This window comes from Cibotium barometz, chromosome 41 (genome assembly GCF_041138505.1).
Source record: "Cibotium barometz isolate CiBa-2024 chromosome 41, ASM4113850v1, whole genome shotgun sequence".
NCBI lineage: Eukaryota > Viridiplantae > Streptophyta > Polypodiopsida > Cyatheales > Cibotiaceae > Cibotium > Cibotium barometz.
Genome location: NC_141086.1, coordinates 30,184,694 through 30,209,845, shown reverse-complemented (window position 1 = coordinate 30,209,845; position 25,152 = coordinate 30,184,694). Strand labels below are relative to the sequence as shown.

General features: G+C 38.0%; 1 pseudogene; it reads left to right on the top strand.

Annotated features, from left to right (window-relative positions):
• The window catches only part of LOC147614848 (uncharacterized), a 74,552-nt pseudogene extending 58,922 nt beyond the window's left edge, over nucleotides 1-15,630 (top strand).
• Nucleotides 15,631-25,152: the final 9,522 nt, after the last annotated feature.

Genomic DNA, 25,152 nt, shown 5'->3' with positions numbered 1-25,152 from the left:
CATTTTCAATCCATCTCTCTTATACTTGGCACTAGATACTCCATGGGCATCACTCTCTCCACTTCATCATACGCCAATTTAAAAGGTGTTTACTTAATGGTGGCTACCTTGTATGAGGTTCAATATGCCCACAAGGCCATAGTTCAGTTTGTGCTACCAGACACTTCGGCATGCCTCCACAATTTTAGTCATTATGGAGCACAAATGTTTTGGGTACTTTCTACTTGACCATTGGCCTATGGGTAGTAGGTTGAAGATTTATGGTGCACCTCTAAGAAACCTGTTCAGAAGGTGTTCGACCACTTCATTAATGAAGTGTGACCACTAGCACTAACTAGCTCTAATAGGCACCCATATATTGAAATTACATGCTCTTATAAAAATTTAGCTAATATACGACCGTCAACTTTTCATGTAGCCCATGCCTTTGCCCATTTGGTGAAATTATCGCCTGCGAGCTTTTATGTCACTCCTAAGAAATTGTTTGATTTTTTATGATACTAATTTATTAAAAACGTGACTTTAATTTATAGAAAAACATATTCATTGGTTAAAATATATTTCAAGGTGTCAAGATCTTGACATTATAGGAAGGCACTAGATGTAACACATATTATGACGATTTTCAAAAACAAAACTTTAATTACAATATAACAAAACTTTCATCTCGACAAGATAGGAAGGCATTAAATATAATATGTATTATGGCAATTTTCAAAACCAAAACCTTCATTACATATTGTGGCAATTTTCCTTAGATGGTGGGATGTAAAAGTTCACAACCAAAAATGGGCAAAAGAGTAGTGGTATTTGCGACTAAATGTTGTTCCTAGGATGGCTAAGTGCTGATGATACATCCATAGTTGATAGTGTGGGCTAATGTATAAACATGTGCTCATTTTTATTATGCCCCAAGATACACAAGAAAATATAATATAAATGCTTGCATGCTAGGTATAGTTTTCTGGTAGATTTTTTTTTGGAATCTAGGCATTTAATTTTTTATATGCACGTCATATACAAACCCCTCCTTCTCAGAGCCATGCGTGGCCACATGAAAAATAACGTGTTGTGTAGGTTCCATTACGATTTCTTCTATGATAGAGCAGCTCCCATATCTTCAGCTTTCTTAATTATTTTTTAAGCCTCCTTGGATATCATAGGCCTCCACCTTGAGCATCACGATGTGCTATGATGAGCTCCATGAGTCATGGGTGTGGATTCTGATCCATGATGCACATCACTTGGGGATGCTGATTCATAATGTGCATCATTGGAATTGATGTTGATCCATGATGTGCATCATTTGGTGTTAATCTGGTGGTTGGGGTACATGAGTGATGCTCTAAGATGAGTGAAAGGATGCATCGTTTGCAAGATAAAACCCACATTAACCAGGGCTTTTAGTTCTGTCATTGTCAGGCTAGTCCTCGCCTTCACCTCCACATTGATGGAACTTCTTTGGGAACATGTGTGATGTTATGATCTACGTGTGAAGTATGTGTAACATCATCATTAAAGAACCACATCATTTGTGGCTTGGGTCCTCCTAGTCCTGGGTGCTTCCTCTTTGAGTAGAAGCAAGGCGATGACATGTCTTTAGTATAGTTTTGATTATATTGATTGCAGTTAAGTTTCTTATCCACCATCAAGCCAAAACACTTGACTTTTGAGTTGAGTGGAGTTCTTTGAACTGCCCAAAAAGTTTTATAGATTGTCTCTTCAACCACATGGCCCATTTGGTTGCCTGTTTGAATGTCTAGGCTAGCCACACCATCTTGTTGAAGCTTTAGGATCAGGCTCCCATGGAGATGAAAGTGTACTAATCCTATATTAACAACGTGATTAATACTAATCTAAACTAGGGAGGATGATACCTAAACACAATCATGAGGATGAATACCCTAAACTAATTAAGCTTTAGGCTCAAGCACAATTAGGTTACAAGATTAAAACTTGTACTCATAAAGAACGTCAGAGAGATTGCTTCATGTTTCATTTGCTTGAAATGGTCCCCTTTTATATGAGGAGGTACACTCTTGTGCTTGTACATAAATGTGGGATAATTCTCAACTCTTCTCTCTAGCTCACATGTCACCTCAAATCTCAACACAACTTCTACTTAAGCAACACCACCTCCTTGCACTTGGAAGTTGATCTTGCTTGGTTGACCTCTTTGCTTTCTATCTTGATTCTCCATAATGTAACATGGATAATGCGAGATATTGTCCACTTCTACCCTTGTTGACTTATGTTCAAGCTAGGACCATCACCAACATGCCTACCCATCAAATAAGCATATTGCTTAACACTTTGTAACATTTGCCATATCTAAGACATATGCATCATAGAGAGTAATCTTAGTTTTGTAACTTTGTAACATTTGCCATATCTAAGACATATGCATCATAGAGAGTAATATTAGCTTTGTATCCTTCCCTAGCTAGCCAGCTCCCATGCATGCTCTCAGCCAAGTTTACTCTTGGAGTATATGCATCCTCCAATGGAATCTACCATCTAACAATAAGACAAAGTACTAGTCATTTTTGGCTTCATTGCAAGCTACTAGTATATTGTGTAATCATGAATTAAGCTTACCACACAGACATAAGTTAACCCTATGTGCGATAATCTACAGTTTCCATTAGCTTAACCAAATGTCCATTGATGGAATGTGATTATTTTGCACATTTCCTTCATGCCACCATTGTCTGATTTTATTGCTTTGGTTGGTGGCCTCCTCCTTTGTCTTGCACAACCTCCATTTTTCACACATTACTAAGTGCTCATTCCTCACATCTTCCTTCATAAATTTCCTTGTGTATTGGTGTAGGATGTGCTCCCAATTAAAAAAACATGAGAGCTCTCTCTCCACCATTGCATTCTTTTGGCCACCATTGAATATTGTTCTTACCGCTATAACTAATTAGCCCCAGCCTCATCTACCATGAATCCATGGAAGTCGACTAGTGGATAACCACTTTGTTGCATGATTATTGCATTCAACAACTCCCAGAATAGAATCTAGCTTTTGGTGTGTTCCTCTTTCATTTCACAAGTCATAATAATCATGAGATCCTACTCTCTAACATAACACCATGGTTAAATTTCATTTTCTAAAATATCATTTTGATAAACTACAACCATATATCTACCTAGGATCATACACATGGCATGCTATCATGTTCCAATTAACAACTTGATGAGTGCGGTCAAATTTTGCCCGAAGAATTGTTTAAATCTCTAGTCCCTCCCTGTCTCATGTGGTTAACCAAATCAACATCTTATATGCTAGTCCCTTAGTCGACATTTTAAACACAAAGCAGCCCAAGAATTGTTTAAATCTCTAGTCCCTCCCCATCTCATGTGGTTAACCAAATCGACATCTTATATGCTAGTCCCTTAGTCGACATTTTGAACACAAAGCATCTATCTTCAAGTAACTCTTGGCCAAGAAAGTGACTTCCTTGGAAGAAGCAATATGTTGACCTTCTTTTCAAAAATAAAATGCTATTAAACCCTTCACCCACAGGAACCCTTGATTTTTCTCTTGTGCCACAATCCTTCTCAACCTATAAAATTGATGTGAAATTAAAATAATTAAAATCAATTTGGAGCACAACACAAAGACAACAATTACTCAATATAAAGGACCATACCTCTGGTTTTCCACATGTGGGACTACCTCTTCATGAAAGTTAGTTATCTCTACATTTCCAAGTATTGTGGACCCCTCTAGACCATTGCCTTGCATCATAGATGACATACTCTCCTTTGTCACATTCATTTGAACTTTCCAAGGACCTACATGTTTATCCACCTTAAGGACATCAGCAACTAACTTCTTTGTTTTCTCAATCTTAGCCTTGGATGTTCTTGGTTGAATGGGATGTTGATGTTCACCAATATGAACCATGAGTCATGTCATATTAACATTATGGGGGCACGACATAGTACAGTGCACAAATGCAATGTGCAAGATTTTAGCCAAAATGACACACAATTTTATCACTTTTCTGCTCTACAAGTAGACCAAGGGAAACTTTCTTCTGGACATGTCCTCTAAAGTAAGTTTTATTGAATTTCTTACGATTGGCATAGAAAGGACAAGATGTCCTATGTAATTTTAATGAACCAATACAATAACTCAATCTCACAGTGCATTGGATGGATAAATTAGTAGTTGTGGGTCTTGTCCAAATATGACCATCAAATTTTTTTTTCCATCCCATCCATACCATTTACCTTCCCAAATTCTGGAGGGAACATTGATGAGATTATTATTGTAAATGCTAGGTACTTGTGTCACTTGTACTACATTCTTTATACTCCCAATTCGAGATCTCAACACATTGGCCTTACTATTCTCCATTAGCCAAGGGATGTGCTCCTTCCTTGGACTTTCTCTTCATCTGAATCCTCAAGGTTAATCTTAGTAGACCTCTCATTACCCTGTGGAGATGTTGAGGTCCTTATACCCTTCGATTTTACAAGTGTAGACTTCCATTGCCCCCCTTAATATCTACATCAAAAGACTTTCTACTAGTAAAACATGAAGTTTGTGAAGAATGAAAACTTGAATTGATTGGCCTCTACTAAGGCTGACAGAAATCAGTGAGTTTGGTCTTTTTGTTATCACCCTGGCAATGGTTTTAGTCCTTAAGGGTAACATGATAAATGTTTCTCCATGCTATGTGCTTATTAAACATCTCTGAAGCAAGTGGTACTTACAATTACTCTTCATCATCATCAATCATACACACTATCCTTCTTTGGCATCTCAGTCCTTTTGAAGGGGTTGGTTCGTCATTATTAACTGTTGAGATTTGTGGTGCCATTTAGGGCAAGGCATGAGTAGAGGACCAGGATCAGGAGCATGCATCCACATCACACTTTGACATTATCCCACATGAGCACATTTGTAAGAGGTGTACCATCCTCATATAAAAGGATAATTTTCAAGCAATGAACATAAGCTTCTCTCAAGCCTCTATATGAGTACAAGTCTCAATCTTGTAACCTAATTGTGCTTGAGTCAAGCTTAACTAGTTTAGCTCTTCATCACATTATGTGTTTACTTAGATTGCACCCACTATAGGATTAAGGTTTCTTAATCATGGTAATTAGGGTTTAGGTCATGCACACAATAGCCATGCTTGAGGTGCTATGATTAATTCTTAACATGGTATTAGTGCCTCCATGTCCTCTTTGAGCTTCTCCAAATCATTCTCTTAGCTCCCAAATCACTCATTCCCATGTCATTAGCCATAATCTCTAGATTAAGCCCTCCTTATCTAAACTTCCATCTATAGCCAAAATTTCTTGAGCTCACCATTGTTTATTTTACCATTGACCACCAAAACTTAGGGGCATCTCAAGCACATCAAGGCGTCCATATGCAGCACCGGAGGAATTCCTTCGTTTCGCCCTGAATTGGTCAAATTTGCTATCGCTCTTGCCACTTATATATTCGCCTCATTAATCACGCACACTTCGAATATTTCTAATTGCTCTTAGAAATAGCTAGAGCATTGCACCACTAAGATACAGTTCATGGCACCCAGCCCAAACGATCCATTGTACGACTTGGAAAGAGAGAAAAACCAGTCGGTCGATTTGTAGGCATTTTGCATGTTTTCAGCATGGATTAAGCTGATTCTTTTAAGTGTGCCTTATCTCCTCATCAAGGAAAACATTCTCATGTGAAATTCCCCATCAATGTTGTCTTCTCCAAGCTCAATTTAATCATCCAAAAATCAGCCCTACTAATCACTATAATTAAGGTATAATTAGGATAATTAGTATTTAATTATGTATTATGAGTAAAAATTGACGTTGTAACTCATAAGAGGGGATTGTATTTGGCACTTGAAAACTCTCACATACATCAAAAGTTCACTATAGGGCCAATTTGTAAGTAATTAGATACTATCGAGAGTCAAAACTCTGGTGTAAGGCCTTTGCAGCAATGGCATTAGGCACTATCACAAATGTTGAGAAGTTCTCTAGGGAAGGATTTCACACCACGTGGGCCACACAAATGAAGTATCTTCACAAAAAGCTATGGAAATTAATTAAGGATAATGCACCCTCTAATTCAATTGAGGGTTGGACTGAAAAAGATGAACAAGCACTGTTATTAATTGGATTGAACTTGGGCACCAATCTCATTCATCTATTGATTCCAAAACCATAAAAAAACAAGCATGGGATGAGTTAAATTTAGTATTTGGTTCCAAGGAGGCCAAAAATCAAGATATTGATTTGAAAATAGGATTTTATGGCTTAGAGATGGAATTTCATGAGTCACTAGTATAGTTCATAAGCAAAATGAAAAGCATCATGACCCAGTTGAATGGCATTGATGCCAAGATAGGTGAAAAGGATACACTTGCCATACTTCTCAAAAGCATGCATGAGGAATATAGTGTACTAGTGGCCACTCTAAAGAATTTACCTGAACCAACATTTGAGGGTTGTATTTTCTCCCTATATTTGAAGAAAAGAAGTTGTTAAAGAATGGAACATGAGGTATGACAAGGGAACAAGAACTCTACACCAACAAGGGCATAAAAGAATGCTACCACTGTGGAAGGAAAGGATACTTCAAAAGTGAGTGTAGACTTAAACACAAGCCCAAATGTGGACACTACAACAAACTTGGGCACAAAGAAGAGGAATACAGACTAAAGAACCAAACTACATGGAGCCTTCATCAAGAAAAGAGAAGACCCTCGATGAGCATCTCTTGTAAAAACTAAAGCTACATCAACAAGCCTTACCACCTTAGCCCATGATTGTAAAAGGTCACCAAATGAGTAGACCTAGTCTTTTGTTTTTATCACACCTGACTCCTTGAGGGTAGTAACTTATGCACCCAGGGGGTGAAGACATATTTTAATACCACATTTGACCACCTTGAGTAGCATGTTACATTGGGGGAGTGATTGATCTGTTGAATTTGGCCTTTGGGAAAATGGAATGAGTTTACATGCTTTATGTACCCACCCGCTTTTCTATATCTCACATGTTTATGCCATAAGATTTTAAGCATTAGCAATCCAAGTTAAGTTATTTTATTTATTCAAGAGTTCAAGAAACATTTGACACCAGGACCCAAATGTGTATGAAATCCAAAATTTATTACAATAAATGTATTTAGCCAAGTTAATTTTGCCTTTGGGAAAATGGCCTTAGTTGTCATGCTTTACATACCCACCTACTTATCTCCATCTCATAGGTTTATGCCATAGGATTTTGAGCATCAGTAGTCCAAGTTTGTTCAATTATTCAATCAAGAGTTCAACACACATACGACACATGACCCAAGTGAGCACGAAGAAAATTCAAAATTTAGACACATGATCAAGAATCTAATTGCATCAACATTCAAGCGAAGGGATTCTCTATGTATTTATTAAAAATACAAAGCAATGCATGTCAGTATTCCTTGATTTGTAACATTTATAATATACTATGTCATTATCTCAAAGAAAATGTGTTGTTCTTTTCTAAACATTTTAAGGATATTTATATGCATACATGAGGGTTCGATTTTTTGGTGAGCTTCCTTTCGGAGCTCGTGCGATTTTAGAAATGAGAAGCTTTTATCTCTATCCTCTCTCTAGTGTACTAGGAAGCTCGCTACATCCATTCCATTACATGCAAAAATATATATAAGTGAATCATAATTTAAGAAATACTACATGTACTTCCTTATCTTCCAAAGACTAGGTAATTTATTCTTCCATCAATCTATTAGCCACCAATTTGTGTGTTAATTCTTCCTTTTCTTTGGTGTTTTCTAATCTTGAGATGTTAACCTTGGCATTTGTGATTTGTCTGTCTAAATATGCCATGAGATAGCTTGATAGCTCTTTATCATGGCCTCCTTTTCCTGCATTATATCTTGTACCCTTGTTTTGGAGGTTTGTAGTAGTTCTTTGTTTATCGCTTCACATGTCTCTACATATAACTGCTGCAAACCACAAAAATATTGCCTTGTTTTGCACTTTTTCCTCATCCATTGTCTCCAATTGCTTTTTGTGGGTGCATTCTATCAAGTTTATATTTTGCTCGACATTTTACAATATGTTTTGAGCATTAAACATTTTTTCTTTGTCTCTAACTCTTTTAACAAACTCTGGACTTTTGTGTTGGTGCTATTTGGTTACATCAGCCACAGTTGCATAATGTGTTTATCCTACATATTATGCACCTATATTTACATCTCTCCATGAAGTTTCTTGTCATCTTCTAAGCTATTGGATTTATCTTCCAGCTCTTTTGTTAAATTGTTCATTTTGGTACACAATCTACCTTAACTTTCATGGAAGTTTTATAGTCTACTTTAAAGCTCAACTTGTTCCTCTTCTTGAGCTCTCTTTTGGGATCTTAGCTATTCATGCTATTGTTTAATGGTTTCTTGAAGCTTCTTTATCTTGGTAGTTTGGAGGTATTGAATTTTTTGCTAGTGTTAAGGTCAACTATCATCGCATCTTGAGTTGCATCCTCTGCACTTTCATTGGCCTGATATCTTTATGAATTGATGTATTTATCTGAAAGCTAGTGCTCTAATCCCTTTGTCAACTTTTTGATTACATATTGTTTCTCAATGTACATCATATTTGGGAATTGGGTGATTCATGGCAAGCATGGTTCTATGTAAAACTCTCAAGGGTTCTCTAATGCCTTGTAATAAATTATAGCCTAAGAAAGGAAAATTTGGGGGAAAAAAGTGATTTAAGAGGGGTCCAATGCAAATGGTTCACTGTGGTTGTGTGAACTAGATTAATGGGGGGCATCATCTATCTAGCTACAACCTCGAAACTTCCCCATAGCCCATAGAAAACAATAATTAGAGCTGGGATTCCAACCAACTGGGGCCTCTACCCGAAGCCATAGGCTTCGTGGAAACTGGCCCGAAGACAATACATTGAAAATTTCCTGGTGAGAGGAGATTCATATAGGCAACATAGGTTCAACCATGGAGCTATGGAGGATGAAATCTATGCATGGTTGAGGAGGAAGAAGAAGAGAGAGCAAGTTGGGCACAACACAAGGTGGTTGTATTACGAATGATATGAGAGATGAGATATGAATGAACCACCAAGTACAATACCCTTTTATAGGCATTAAACTCTATTTTTTTGACTCTAACTAAGAGGTTGTTCACACCAAGTTGGCTATAAACCTAATGACCAGATGCCTATATCCCAATGTCACATGATATTTTGGTGTATTTCTAACACCCTCCCTCAAAAACATATCCATGGCTACTATGATGTCAATGCTAGCTCTAGTTACTATTTACAAACGTGATGACCATGTTGGTGCCCGTAGGTCTTACTCCAATTAGGTTTACAATGCCAGTAATAATGATGACAAATGCTAGACATCTAATTATGATTACATTTCACTTAGGATAGAGGGGTGACCGCAGGTGGGTGACCTTGGCTGGTTTAGGAAGCCACCTATGCCTTTTATAACATAAAGGCTACAAACCCCAAAAAAAAAAGTCCAAAAGATTTAGATTTTGGGAGATGACCTGGGTAGAGAACCCTTGACTGAACATAAAATAGGAATTAGAAATAAAGGGAGAGTCCCCCCTTGATGACCAATATGCTGAAGATCTTCTTGATGTAGCTCCTCGTAATGTCGATGTAGCTCTTGATCTTCTTTATGTTGATGTAGATTTCATTCTGTAATGAAATCCATGTAGGCAAAGATGGATCATATTCTCAATGTATTCATAAAGCTTGGCATGATGATGATGCATATCCCTTCCAAATGATAATGCATTGAATCTGCTTAAGGAGGTCTTAGCCTCAATGGCCAGTGTCTTGCCCTTGTACAATTGATTTATGAGCATGATAGATGAGGTACATGAAGCATATAAGCTCAGAAATCCTATTGTCCCAAAAAATGCTGAATACAGATTTATACCCGATTTTGGATTAATAAATTGGCCACTCAAATCAAGGGGCAAATTTGATTTGATGCTTTACAGAGGTTTAGCAACACTTGAATGTGAGATATGAACCATTAATGGCCCTAAAAACCTTAGATGATTAGCACTATAATCAAGGTATTGGTGAAAGCAATTTTTATATTTGAGCAGAAAATACCCTAATTTGGAGAGCACCATCGGAGGGGGAAATCAAAGGGCTTTCTTGATATGAGCGTTTGGCAAGTAATAGCAAGTCCCCAATGGTATGATTGAACCCTCAATGGTCCAATAATAAAAGGATTAGTGTTGATTAATTACTTATTAGAAGAGGCAATTTATTGTTTGTAGTGCAAAAAAAGAAGGGGCAACTTGGAGTGTGAAATTGAAGCCCTTTCACAAATCTTCTTCAAAAACTCAAGGGGCACTTATAGCAATAGGTTAAGTTAAGATTGAAGCCCATAGTCATGAGATTAACCCTTTTAATCATGCATTAATCCCACCTTTCGCACTCTCTTTTGTGAAGCACACAGAGTCGAGGCCTCTGATACAAGTGCTTATTCGAAATTCTGACGCTGTAGGCGGATTTTCCACCCTTGAAAACCTCCGAGGATGAGTTTAATTGTGCCGATTTGGCTGCGTTAATCAATTGCATTTTTGCCCAAACAATTGTGTTTTTCTCAATCGTCTTCTCCCGACTTAATCTAGCGCGTTTCTAATCGATTGATGCGGTTGTGGTGTGCACCCTTGAGCTGAGAGCATGCCTTAAGCAATGGCTTGCTCAATGAATGGGTGTGTAAGGAGAAATCAATCCTCCACTAGCTATGGGCAATGAAGGAGAACACCCTCAAGCTTCTCATCTAGGGTTTTTATAATTAGCAACTAATCAAACCTATGAATGGTGCTAAGAAATGATTAGATAGAGATTAGGTCATGATTTGGCAATGAAAAACAAGGCTCTGATACCATGTTGGTGATTTTACAGGTTCAACCATGGAGCTATGGAGGATGAAATCTCTCCATGGTTAAGGAGGAAGAAGAAGAGAGAGCAAGTTGGGCATAACACAAGGTGATTGTATTATGAGATGAGATATGAATGAACCACCAAGTACAATACCCTTTTATAGGCATTAAACCCTAGCTTTTGACTCTAACTAAGAGGTTGTTTACACCTAGAGTGTTCACACCGAGTTGGCTATAACCTAATGACCAGATGCCTGTATCCCCAATGTCACATGATATTTTGGGATATTTCTAAAAATTCATACAGTACATAATGGTTGATGGGAGGCCATTTTCTAGAGCCAGTGGTGAATGGCGGCGCGGCGGGCAGCCACTACTAGAAAATGGCCGATGGATGACCATTTTTACGGGCTGTCGTGCCTCGACGGCCACCCATGTCAACACATGGAACCTATGCCCTGCCGACCATGACGGTATTTAGCGGTAGCCAGAAGAGTTGGGGCCTTTGTAAGTGTTAATAAAAAGGATATAAAAGGTTGGAATCATTGCTCGAAGAAAAAAACCCGAGTTTAGTGTAATATCACCTTCAAATTTTAAAAAATACCTGCAAATTTATAGCTTGAAGGTGCCAATACTTGCAGAGAGAATTTGAGGGAATATAGTACAAATATCTTCAAAAATTAAAAAAACTCTTCGTTGATAATTTCTCAATTTTATGTATGAAGGTTTTCCAATTTTTGAGAAAATAGTTTTTTTCGGGCAGTGGTTGGAACTTGGAATGTGATTCTAGTAGCAACAAGCGGTAGAAAATAAGGAATATTTTTGCGAGGTGAAAAAAGAAAAAAGAGAAAAAAAGGGGGGAAAGCTTTCAACTGTGTCATGATGTAGGTAAGGTGGGCCACGGGGCATGGGACGAGTTACTTGATGGGTTCTTTGTCGGATGACGGATTTAGTGACACGTGTGACGTATCGCACGGACCCTCCGGTGGCTGTCAAGCTGCATTAAAGTATAAATAAAGCAAACAACCTTAACCTTACAAAGGTCAATGATTAATCGGCTTGATTAAATGCCTCACGTGCGTAGATCGTAGAGACTAGAATCTAGATCCTATGGTCGCACGGTGCCGCCAATGGGAATTTAGCAAAGTGGATAAATATATTTATCCTCATTTTAGAAATTTGAATATAATTCGGTGGGGAGAGGCATTTAAAGACCGTCTATTTTTTTTAATATTGTTAAAAAAAAACCGGCTGCTTATTTAGTTTCATGAAAGGAGTGTATGCTCTAAATTCTTTTCACCTGCCTACTTACCCTTCCTCCATAGTTTCTTTTTTACACGCGTCATGCCCGCTTGTCAAAAATTACACTCAAATATTTAAAAAAACTTGCTATATTTCACCAAACCCGTCAATTTTGAAGGGCGAGGGCGCCCGTTAAAAAAAAGAGCCTCACCTAGCACCATTTTGAAACTAGAGAACAACTAACATTTTTAAAACTATGCATCTTTCTAATCTATTCTTAAAAATTGAGGCTTGATCCAGTTTTTCTTTTCTTTTCTCTTTCTTTTTTTGTAAAGGGCGATCATATTATATTATAGAACCAAAGGAAGAAAGTTCCAACCGTTCCATAATGCTTTTGACTAAAGAAGCATAACATCCAGTTTATTGCTGTCATATACCCTTCTCCAATGCCTCATGGGATGGTATTCTAAGGGTGCCTTCATAGCGTGCGCCCGTGACCCCTTCTCTAATGAACATTGTCGCCTAGAGGGAGGGTGACAATAGTATGCTACCTGTTGCCATCATGGATCCACCTGTGGCTCTGTGTGAACAAACAGTTTTATCAATCGTGTGGTTGGAGGCCCTATTTTCTAACCTAGTGGTTGAAGGCTGGAGCCCAAAGGGGAACATTGCCTAACCATGTCAACAAGTGGAGCTTCCAAATGTAAAAGTGTGTTTTGTCACCAACTAGGAGACTATCATATAGGGGATAGAGCTTTGTAGATGTAATTTTGTAACTTGGTGTAGGCCCTATTGTAAAAGAATTTATGGAATATATATATATATATATATATATATATATAATTATTGTTCCCAAAAAAAGGAGGAGACTGTCATTAATCTTAGCACAACAATCTAGGTTTGTAAATACCCTATGAGTTTTGTTTATAATGGTGAAGACAAACACAAAACATGCAACTAGGACATCCAGCATGGGATGACGTACAAGGAAAGTCAATGAAAGTTGGCATGCCTTTTTTCCATTAATAAGCTAGGACATAAAGCATGGGATGGCATACGGGGATAATCAATCAAAGTTGGCATCGCAAACACCCTTGGGAGTTTTAAAAGGAGGGTGCTACTAGAGTTAAAGGTAACCTTAAAAATTACAATGTTGGATTACCAAACACCTTTTGTATTCTTAAAAGGGTTTCTATCACACAAGTGTTTGTGAAACTATTCCCTTGATCACACAAAAGTGACTTGTACTCTTAAAAGGGTTTGTGTCAAGAGTATTTAAAACTATTCCCTTGATCACAAAGGTGACTTGTGGCTAATATAACATTTACTCAAAAACACATGTACACATGTAGTATGCACACACGCACACACGCACACACACACACACACACACACACACACACACACACAAAGTGGGTTTTTTTTGGGGAATGCAGTCCAACTTCCTGAGTTTCCATCTTTATTACTGCAACAAAATGGGATTTTGGAGAGCCCATTTTTTCAAGCCACCTTGTTTAAAAATAATAGCCAAGTTCAGAGATCCGTAAAATTTCTCAAACCCAAGATAACACACACAAAAAAAAAATGTTACTAAATTTTTTGACTTCCTTAGAGACAAGTATTAAAGAGATACTTATAATACTTAGTTACATTACATAATACGTAATTACACTTATAGCCTTAAATTATTATACATTATGGCTTTTGTATGCCTAGAAAAATGTAAACTTTTGTATGCCCTAAAAACAACATTTGACAACGCTATGTGGTCCCTATGAGCACTGTTTAATTAATATAATATAAGGTTCCATAGATCCTTTTCTCTCACGATCTAGCCCCTTGCCCATCCACTACTACTACCACACATACACACACACACTAACAAGATCTTGGTACAAGGAGAAATCTAGCCCTTTGTCCATCTACTATTACTACCACACATACACACACACACTAACAAGATCTTGGTACAAGGAGAAATCTAGCCCTTTGTCCATCTACTATTACACACACACACACACACACACACACACACTCACTCACTCACTCACTCACTCTCTCACACACACAACAAGATCTTGGTAAATGAGAAATCTCTCACTACTCATTTACTTTTCCTCCATGTCCTATTCCTATTTGTGAGAGTTAGCAAGCTCCTATGAGGTGGCCTTTGACAGCTTGAGTGTATTCTCAATCTTGTGGACTTCTCTTTTTGCTTTTTTTTAGCTTGTCTTCTAACTTGGCAGCTTGCTCATTTGCTGCATGTTGGGGATGGTTGAGCTTCCTGGCACTTGAGTTTATGTTCTTGTTGTGCTTTTGGATGTCTTGGCCAAAATTGGGCTTGTCTTTTACAAAAATAACCATAAGTCTTGCAACTAAGGTTGCAACATAAATAATTGCACTCACATGTGCACAAAATATAGCATGCCCCAACTATAAAAAAGGGTGGCAGACATAATAACAAAATTTTGGCACATGGCTAATTAAATGAAGTAACTCCACATGATACAACAAAGTGATAAATGTGTGCTATGCACAACCTTGCACCCATACGACATCCTAGTCAACCTTATCTTAGTGCTCATCACCTATTACTCAACAATGTCATCATGCTAGTTACATACAATCAATCAGACACTGCTCACAATTAATCCCAACATGAGAAAATATGAAAGGCACAAACGTAAACACCAATTACACTAGCTTAGTATATAACACAGAATCGCTGGCAAGACAATGCAAATAACACTAGCATGGCCCCAAATGTGCATACACCAATAACACTAGCCCATTAGTATTTAATATGGAATCACCCATGATACCAACTCCTAGCATGGTGCAATGGTATTTTAGGCATCCCCAATATGCACTATATAGAACCCTACACCCATACAACGTTCTAGTCGGCTCCGTCATCCCTTGGTCAATATCAAAGCTTCTCTTGGCTGGAAGGTAGTGTATGCTTGGGTTGGAGATGATCATTGCAGAAAGGGGCATGTTGCTCCTTAGGCTGAAATTACTTGCTCTCCTCCCATTCAGGGTGAGCATTATGTCATTACAGAATTAGAGCTTTTTGGAGTCTCCATTGTGGGCCCATTTCCCATAGCAATGACAAATTTGTTGGACCTTAAGAAACTGGACCTTCATGGTAATAAATTGACGAGATCTATACCCCTTCAGATTGGATGACTGAAGAACCTGGAAACTTTGAACCTTTGCTGGAATAAACTGCACGATTCAATACCTTCTGAAATAGGAGACTTAAAGAATTTGAAAAGTTTATACTTGAGCTTCAACAACTTGAAGGGTCCCATTCCAAGGAATTAGGAAATTTGATGGAGCTTAGATACTTGTACCTCCATGAGAACCAGTTGGCAGGTCATGTACCTCAAGAGATTGGAATCCCACCAAATCTTCGGCACTTGGGTCTAAGCAATAATCATTTGGTTGGAACTCTTTGAGAGCTTATTAGAAACTAGCCTCCCACCCGTCTTCTGGACGGGGAGGAATGCATACCATGGAGGCAAGCCTTAATTTGTAGCTCATCGAGAGCACTTGTGTTATCGTTGCAAGCATCATTCATTTGATATGCATGTCCACCAAGGTGTTGCCCAAGAACCCTTGACAGACAATTGTTTTCCTTGTCACTTGCTCCTCTACTGCCCACATGCCTAAGATGCAAGTGAATTTGACCATGTCTAGACAAAGGTCCTCAAATTGTATAACCATTAAAAAAAGTTCACTTTTCCTTGACCTCCTCCTATTGGGCACATTGTGCAAATAGTGCAGACCAAGCACTACATTGAGTGGGCAGACCATTCTACAAAGGAGCAAAAGTACACATGTTATCTACTAATAACACCAAGTAAAATGAGTACAAATATGTGGGTTTGGGCCTACTTGTCTACCATGGGAAAAAACATGCACATGTGTATACATAGGAAGAAAACACACACACACACACACACATTATATTAGCTTTGGTCCAAAAAAATATTTGTTTTGGATCTCATCAGCTTTCCCCATAGCATGCCACTTTATACAAATCCACCAGTGCGTTGCCAAACATGGTATTATTTTCAGGCTATATTTTACATGTAATACATTCCAAGAGACAACATTAGAGCACTGCAATCTCAAAATATCCATCAAAGCAATAACAACCCCACAATATTTTTTCCAAGCAACATCTGTATAGCAATCTCATCATGCATTGCCCTTTGTCAATTGCTGTTATGCTTCCACATACTTTCAACATGCAAGCAAAGGTCATTGTGTCTAGAGAGAGGTAGTCATGATGATGTATTTGTTCAAAAAAAATCATAGCTTCTGCACCTTGGTCCTGCTGGTCATATGTAGAGCAAGAGAGAGGTAGTCATGATGCATTTGTTCAAAACAATTCATAGCTTCTGCACCTTGGTTTTGCTGGGCATATGTCGAGCAAGAAGCTCCTCAAGCACTCATTACACTTTTACAAGATCTATACATAGATATTGTTGAATGTGAGAAGTCCAAGAGATACCAAGAACACCTTATGCATGGTTCAAAGTAGACATTATCCCTGCCAAGCACACTATCAGTCCCTAACAACCTCTGTGTGGTAATCTCCTTGTGAATCTTATGCTCAGCACACATTAGTTTGCATACCCGCATCATACGCACATATATACATACATGCACGTCACGTACATACCGTCAACCACACTGGGCCTCCCACGTCCTATGCAATGCTGTTTTGGCCCTGTTTGGAAAGTTGGGAGGTGTGTGGGAAGATGGGATTCAGATTGGTAACAACTCTTTGGTTTTTTCTCGTCCATCCATTTACTGCGCCTAACCACATGCCTAAAAAAGTTGCTAGGCTTTGAGAGAGTAGGAGAGAATAGGACATGCCTAAAAATAAAGACACGTGGCAAGAGGGAGTGCAAGCCCCTTTATATTATAAATAGATGAGAAGTGTTTTTCATCTCTTCATTATCTCAGTCCCACGACAGTTTAAAGCCTATAGCTAGATACATGTACCTCCACAAGGACTGATTGGTAGGTTGTGTACCTCAAGACATTGGAAGCCTACCAAATCTTCGTCACTTGGATCTAAGCAATGATCATCTAGTTGGAACTCTTTGAGAGTTTATTAGAAATGAGGAGTGTTTTTTGTCCCTTTGTTATCTCAGTCATGCGGCAGTTTAAAGCATGAAGCTATTAAGCTTTACTTCCCAAGGCTCATAAAGTTAAAAATCAAAGCTTATTAATATACATATATTTTTCCTTGGGCCCCATAAGACTACAACACCCAAAAATTCAAACTAAGCCTTCATAAGCTTAAATTTTAAAGAATTGTAATCTTTGTATTAATTGAGAATTTAAAGATTTATGTTATATACACTTATCTTATACACTGACAAACCTAACCCCAAAACTATTTCAAGCCTTTTCTCAAAGGATAAAAATCTCAAGTCCAGTCAAGGTAATGTAAATTCTCACTGTTTTTTCCTAAGTTATAGTAGACCTTGGTCTATTTAAGAATCCATAAAATGTCTTGCAAAGGCACCTTCTTATAGCCTCTTAGGCTATTAATTAAGTCGTGAAAACCTCTCACACCATTGCTTGAGAACTAAACTCTTGAGGCTTGATGAGCCTAAGCAACATAGCGGGACTAGTGAGAATTGTAAGCAATGAAAACCTCTCACACCATTGCTTGAGAACTAAACTCTTGAGGCTTGATGAGCCTAAGCAACATAGCGGGACTAGTGAGAATTGTAAGGTACTAGGATTGACCTCTATCCAATTACTTATATGAGTTTAAAAATATGATCTATAAATAAATCCTTTGATCGATCTCATGGAATAATACATGTTATTCATTTGTTATTTTACATTGAAACTATGCAGTATTTTATTGCTAATCTTCTTAGGAAAATCTAACACATTTCAAAGCTTAATTTAACAATTAACCTTCTTAGGAAAATCTAACACATTTCAAAGCTTAGTATGAGGGTATTGAATGAGGTGTCGTACTCATGCGAGGATCACCGATTGAGGTCTTGCATAGACCATATGAGGGTACAATTGAGGTGTCGTACGAGATATCTATATTCCATGATTATGTGAGCCTCTTGGCCATGCCTGATCAACCTTTGAGCCATGCTTCACTATTCGACCTTTGAGTATACTTCATGGGACAAATCGGGATAGTTGCTCTTCGAAATGGGATGATTGTTTACAGAGTTCAAATTCTTTACAACTAAGGATAATTGCTCTTCAAATTCTTTACAACTAAGGATAATTGCTCTTCAAAACAGGAGAACTGCTTTACGGGTATGAAATTTATTGTATTTTTGATGCAATAGAGACCTTGGTGTATTGAGGAGGACCCCCAATGTAATACATAGTTTTGTGATGTTCTAACTCTTGTTGACTTCAGTCTTGTGCATGTGCATGTCACTCTTGGCTCCTGCATTGTATTCCGTTCTTGTGTGAGAGTGTAGTGGAGTGGGATGGAGAGGTCGCCATCTCCCTAGCCTATGCCAACTCCTAAGGGTATACTGCCCTAGAGAGGACCCTAGTGATCTTTAGTGTGCCGACACGACGGGGACAACCGGGTCCGCTACTACATGACGTGCAACCAAGTCTGCTTATCGGGTCCTTCCATGTTACTTCATCTTCTTTCCTTGTCATCACCTTTTTCTGGCTTGAATCAGTGGTGGGCGGTTTTGACCATTCCCTCATCCGAACCATCTTGAATTATAATTGTTGCAAAGTCTACTCGTCCCACCGTTCTCTCATCAGCAAAGTCTCCTCCCACCTTATTTTCTCTTCTTCTCCTTCCCATAGTTCATGTATAAGGCTTAGCTAATGGTTCTCCCTTGACTATATTTAATTCTTGCACATGAGTCATGACATTGAGTGGTTATAAAGAACATATGCTCGAGTAATATATGTGTAGGAACCAAACCCTATGTCGAATGTGCGAGCAAATTATTGAAAGGTTGCACAAGGTGCAAGTGCTAAATATATGCGAAGGACAACCTTAATTTGATTAATTTATTTAAGGGTTATACAAGGTGTAAATGATGATGAGAAGTGCAAGTGTGTCGCATGTGGAGGATCCTACCTTGCGTCAACTATTTTGTATGGTTATTTTATAGCAATGTGCCATGATTTTGATGTATATATTTTATTCGCCCCCTTTTGTGTATGGGCATGGATGCTTAAATTGTAGGTGCACGTTAATAAAGTTTATGGTGGAAGGAACATAGGTGTGAATAGGATAAGTGCCTTGCCAATTTTGTAAAAGGAAAGCCCAATATTGTACGTGCACTCTATTATTGGCTCAAGGGCTAAAATTTGCAATATGAATAAAATACCATGTTGTGTGGAGAGAGCCACATACATGGGGGTGGAAGAGGGAGATTGAACCCAATCTTGTGTTGTATGTTGCTAATGGTTTTTTTATCCCTCTCACTTGTATATGTGTTTTAATCATCTTTCATATGCAAATGAGATTGGTAGTTGAAAGGTATTTGTTGAATTAATTCATATTAACTTGTACTTGGAGACAAGATCCATTACATTGTTACATAAAGAGCTAGTGTTATTGGCGTTTTTGTTTGTACCTGTCATATGTTATCATGTTGGGATTGATTATGAGGAGTCCAATTGACTGTATGTAACTAACATGATTAGCATTATTTAGTAATAGGTGATGCGCACTATGATGGAGCCGACTAGGTTGTCATATGGGTGCAAGGTTGTGCATAGCACATATTTATTGCTTTGCAGTCACCTAGAATTACTTCATTTGTTTGGCCACGTGTTAACATTTTGTTATTATGTCTCTACCGCTCGTTTTTGTATAGTTGGGGGTATTATATTTTATGCCCATGTGACTGCAATTATAACCATAGTTACAAGGCTCATGGTTATTTTTGTAAAACACATGTTAGTGCAATTATTTTATGCCCATGTTAGTGCAATTATTTATGGTTACAACCATATTTACAAGACTTATGGTTACTTTTGGAAACACAAGTCCAATTTTATGAGGAAAGGTAAGTGAGTGGTGATAGTTTTCTCCTTGTACCAAGATCCTACACCACACACACAGAAGTGTGCATGCTCTCTACTCCCCTATGTAAGTCCAAACCCTCTATAGCAAAAGTCATGTGTGAAAACCCCTCTCTCCACCCTTTTATGAAACTCTCTCCACCTCCTTATGTTTCTCTCTACATGGCCTTACAATCCACTCTAAAATTGCCATGATTTTAGGGTGCATTGTTTACATAGTCATTTTGTTGGTAGTAGCTTTAGAATCCCCAGTTCACGAGAGGAACATAAGTCATTAATTATTGCTAAAAAAATGTTGAGCTATAGGATTGCTAGCCCGACATGAAATTAATAGGTATATCAAAGTGTGATTATTAGGTTAATGGAGCCCAATCATGGCCACCAACAATAATTGGAGGTGGAGGCCTTGATGGTTATCCAAGCAACATTGAATTCGGCATTGGAGCATATGGATATCTTAGGTCTTACACACCATATTGTTTTTCCTCATTAATGCTTGCTTGTAAGGTAGGAATTTAGGTAAACATTAAGTTGGAGCACATGGATATCCTTGCAAGATTGTCTTTCTCACCATATTGTTTTCCTCATCAATGCTTTTGGGAGTAGGACTTTTTAGGTAAATAAGTTCAATTGGAATAAATTAAGCCTGCTTAAAGACACCAATACATGAGTTTTAATGCATGCATTCAAGAAAAAGGAAAACTCATTATTTTCCTCATTAAACTAGTCCTTTACACAATAAACTATGAAGCTTATGTACTCTTGAAAGAAAGAATGTATGTAAGTTAGGGCAATGGAGCATAGCTTGTGAAAATTCTTTGAGTTTATACAAAGGGCTCTTGGTAGAGGTGTGTGGTTAGGATAGAAATGAAGATTGCAAGTGTGAGCTAAACAAGGTAAGCTAAATATTGAGGTACTACAATGCCATGATCAATATTAATGAAATGGATTAAGATAGGCTTGAGTCTCTAGGATGTATAAGACATTACAAAATATATGAGATAAAGACATGATACGGCGTACGTATGTAAGGTGGACTAAACATTAAACTTATTTAAGGTTCCATGATGAAATAAGGGAAGAATAAGTTGATATTTCCACACCTTGATTTATTGGGCTCATTTAACAAAGTCCAAGCTTGGTTGTAACTTGCATAGAAAGAAAATGCCGATGCCACCATTTTGTGATACCTTTATGTGAAGATAGTTGACATATAGAACTTTAGGGGTCTCGCATGCAAAAGACCAAGAATATTGAATGTGCATGGAATACTCTTTAAAGTTAGGCAACCTCAATGCAAATGTGCAACTTTTAGTGAAGTTGTAACAACTAAGTAATGCTAGATTGAAATTTATCTTATATATTGAATGCGCATGGAATACTCTTTAAAGTTAGGCAACCTCATTGCAAATGTGCCAACTTTTAGTGAAGTTGTAACAATTAAGTAATGTTAGAAATAATTAACTACACACTAGAAAAGAGTATTCCAAGTAAGATTATTGTATACAAATGTGTAGGATGTGGCAAGTGAGTGATCATCAATGGCAACTTGAGAATCCCATGTGTAGGACATGTATGTGTGCAAATGTGGTTGACTTTTACTAGACATGTGTGCTACAAAATCAGGTGCTTGTCCAAAAGGTTAAGATTTGTTTTTCATCATTGGGAACTAGAGTTATTTTATATTTCAAAAGAATGACAAAAACACTACCAACAGGCATGAGGTGATGGAAGTGGCATGAAGCAGGGACATAAATGGTGTGGCTTGGAAAAGTAGGGACAATAGCAATCTTTTCTCCTTTTCATGTTGACAAGAACCAAAGGTGATGAGCCACAATTTAAAAAATGGTAGCATGTTGCAAAGATGGTGTGTACAACTTCATTTTTACAAATGGGGTCCATCATTTTTACAAGTGGGGTACATTATTTTTGTAGGAATGCCAATTGAAGAAGGGATCATTTTTTTTAACTTTTCCCTTCCAAAGATGAGCTAGTACAAAAGATGCCCCATGAAAATGAGCTTTCTGAAGAAGGTTTTTTTAAATACTTTGCCCTTCCATAGATGAGCTATTGCAAAAGGTGCCCCATGAAAATGTTTTCAAGCAAGCATAAATATAATTCACGTCTACAATCGAGAATATAGCCTAAAATAAAGCTAATAAATCCTCGAACAAAAATACGTTAAATAAAAACTCAAGTCATAACATAATTTATAAATACTAAAAAAATCTTTAAAAGAAATCATACAAGCTCCCTTCATGTGAAGGTCCACTTCTCCCCCCTTCCGCGCCCCCCCCCCCCCAAATAACAATTCTCTTTCACATGCCCTTCTTTAGTAAGGTTATATTTTCCTCCCACTTCTCTAGTAGGTTAAAATAGATGACATGAATTATTACATATATACATTCCTAAAGGTACATGTACTTTGTATACCTCTGGTTTAACATGTTATAATGATAGCTTTGAAATGAAAATTATGTATGTTATGTCACTATGCCATTAAAGATCTCATAGGATCTAAATATTCCTTCCTCTTAATGTAGAGGAGCCATTGGACAAGAATGATTTAGCATGATGTGACATAAGCACACACTCTCTCTCTCTCTCTCTCACATACACACACACACGCGCGCGCGCGCGCACACACACACACACACACACACAAGCATGCATGCACACAAACACATGCATATGTGCGTGTGTGTGTGTGCGCGCGCACACACACACACACACACCCCGCCCAAGCTAACACACACACACACACCCCGCCCAAGCTAAAGTATTGAAAAGTTAGAAAAAGTTTGGACTAAGGAACTTACACTTGAAATGGAAAAGTTGATGCATTGAAAAGTTAAAAATGAACTCATGTGCAAAATGTTGCTTTATGGATTTAAGTTACAATCTCGAGCTTGAAAATTTTGGCTTTGTACTGTATTTATATTGGTTTAAATCAAAGAAAATTAGCCAAATGTTTTTCAAGTTCTTGTTTTAAGGAATAACATCCTAGTTATAAAACCTAATTATATATATATCCTCATAACAAAAACCCGTGGATTTAATAAATCATCCTTATTTGAATTGGTTGAAGTTGGATTGTACTGTATTTATACTCGTTTAGATCAAAGAAAATCAGCTAAATGTTTTTCAAGGTCTTGTTTTAAGGAATACACATTCTAGTTATAAAACCGAAATATATATATATATATATATTCTCATAACAAAAACTCATGGATTTAATAAATCGTCCTTATTCGAATTGGTTGAAAAGACGGTTTTTATCAAGCGTTGTTACCCTCTACATGTGGTCATCTTTAGTTCAAGAGGGGGTATTGCATGCTAATCCTTGTCTAGCTTTGCAAGGGTGTTTGTTGCAATCAGCTTGACATGGTTTAGAAAAGAACGTAGTTCTTAGTAGCCCCCATACTTCCAATGTGGTATGCAAAAATTAATGCAATTCCAAAAGTATAATACAATGATGCTAACAAGGAAATGGAAGTTGGCTTGGCCATCTCGATTCCCATGTAACATATTTATTACCCATTGCTACTTAAGCAAGGCATATAAATTAAGGTAGAGGACCAAAATAGAACATGTGCCAATGTATGTGTTCCTAACTTTGGAACAAATCTAGAAAAACATGAAAAGTTGATAGTGTGTTCATTGTTGATTGGTATAAAACTTACTCTTTATGACATTCCAACTATTCCTCTTGGCTTTGTTTTAGGTTCGCATGAAAAATGATAACGTGTCCATTGTTGATTGGTATAAAACTTACTCTTTATGACATTCCAACTATTCCTCTTGGCCTTGTTTTAGGTTATCACTACATACCTCCCCACACAAGAATGGGTTGATTAAAGAGAAATGCTAATGTGCCCATTGAACTTGCTTTTTAGCGGCACTTCAAATGCTATTTTGGGTAACTAAAGATATTGAATTATTAAGATGCATATAAAGACGTTTCCTCATTTCTCCTAGTATTTTTGGGTAACTAGAGATAATATTGACTTATTAAGATGCTTATAAAGATGTTTCCACATTTCTCTTAGTTAATAGGTTGCTAGTGGTGGGGGCATACCTTAAGGCTTCATCATTGACTTTTTTTCCATACTCCTCCCATCCTTCCTCCTCATCCTCCTCTACTTGCCGATTCACTCCATGCCTGCATCGTCTTGCTCTCGTGCTACCATAGCACGGGTCTCCTTACAAACGGGGCTAGAGAGAGAGAGAGAGAGAGAGAGAGAGAGAGAGAGAGAGAGAGAGAGAGAGAGAGAGAGAGAGGGGGGGGGGGGTTCACCCTCCCTCAATCCTCCCAAGTGCCTCTTCCCTAGCCTTCATGTGCCTATAGCGGCACAAAGAGCCAGAACACATACGTGGAGCATGGAGTGAATAGTTGTCGCCTGATGAGGAGAAAGAGAGAGAGTTGCCATGCCTCACGGAGCCTCAGGGGTTGGACGTCCGTGGAAGCAAGCTGAGAGAGAGAGAGAGAGAAAGAGAGAGAGGTATTAACATCGGTAGAATGCAACACGAGGGCATATATGACCAACGGTGGGACTTGAACTTGGGCGGATCATGGCCTTTATAAGGGCCCTCACACTAGCCAAGTTGTGTGTGTGTGAGAGAGAGAGAGATGTAGGATTCCCCATGTGCATGAAATCCACTTGTCATACCTATCCTTTAAAAAATAAACTTCGGAGGCAAACATAAGGAGGAAGGAATAGTCTTCATAAATTAATACCAAAATTGGAGGATGTTGGTCACCGTGCCCTAAAATTGGATGTTGGGCGCCCTACTCTCCATCCAAACTTGTGTCCGGGCATGTGTTGTAGGCTTTGATAACCTGAAAAACAGCCGTATGTAAGCGATCAAAGCAGGCCACTTCCTTCCATTTCGTGTTACGGCTGGCAGTTTGGCCCACCTTGGTGAATTGAATCACC